Raw genomic sequence first — 1,117 nt, 5'->3', positions numbered from 1 at the left:
CTCTCAAGTTTTGAAGACAGGCAAGAGTGACATATCCCCCCCCCACCCCGGGCACGCCCCCGGCCCGCCCCATCCCTGAGCAGTATTCTGTCCATGTCATGGATGAATGTCTTATATATGCCATATTCATTGAATTGGATGTATTAATTAGGAAAAATGGTATTCATGAACATTGTAGTCAACCTTATGCATTTAAATGTCCCTTGACCTCTTGCACACTCATCTCTGCAGTCACTGGCAAGTAAAAGTTTTTGACTGTGCTGGTTGACTTCAGTGCCCAGGGGCGGACTGGCCATCGGGGATACCAGGGGAATCCCCGGTGGGCCGACGGGCTTGGGATTGTCCAAAATACCGGCCCACTGTTTTCTCTAACCGGACTACCCTCTCTGATCGCCGGGAGAATTTACAGATTCCCTATTACTCAGAACACGTGTCGTTTGCTCTAAGAGCTTTTCTTTATTCATAGCACTGACTGAAATTTATAGTCCTCCTCGCGATCTGTATTCACACTCATGGTGCCTATTTTTCGAAAAAAAATTCTGAAGTGTCTTCTGAAATGTGTTCTTACGGACTTCGGAAGTTTAACGTTAGAAAAGATCTCCACCTTATTAATGAACGCCTGAAAATGGGTTCTTACACAGCCAAAGTGTTCTCAGCTGTGCGGATTGAGGATGAGGATTCTTAAATTTGGATTTGCATACATACACGCCCCGTCGGGCACGCAACCGTAGTGAAGTGTGCAGTCAGCCCTAGCCTGATTGAAAACTCTGGGCCATTTACGGCTGTTATTTCACGTTCTGAAATTCTGGTCTAAATTCAAAACGAATCCCACATGAGAAAACTTTAATGAATGCCCTAAAACATCATTAGTGGAGTTCAAAAGAAAGCTTTACTCATCTAATCTCTTCCGTCAGTCTAACTTTGACATTTAATAACAGAAAACAATCACTCTAGCCTACATTTTATTTTATTTATTTTAATTATTTGTGGCCTTTCCTTTTATTGTATATGTAAAGCACATTGACTTCCATAAATAAATAGATAAATAAAAGTTACCTTGCCTTGCCTACTCAACACTTGCGTCACTGGCTAGCAGACAAAGTTGTTTTTGAGAGTG

This window comes from Clupea harengus, chromosome 7 (genome assembly GCF_900700415.2).
Source record: "Clupea harengus chromosome 7, Ch_v2.0.2, whole genome shotgun sequence".
NCBI classification, from domain to species: domain Eukaryota; kingdom Metazoa; phylum Chordata; class Actinopteri; order Clupeiformes; family Clupeidae; genus Clupea; species Clupea harengus.
This window is presented reverse-complemented; position numbering follows the sequence as displayed.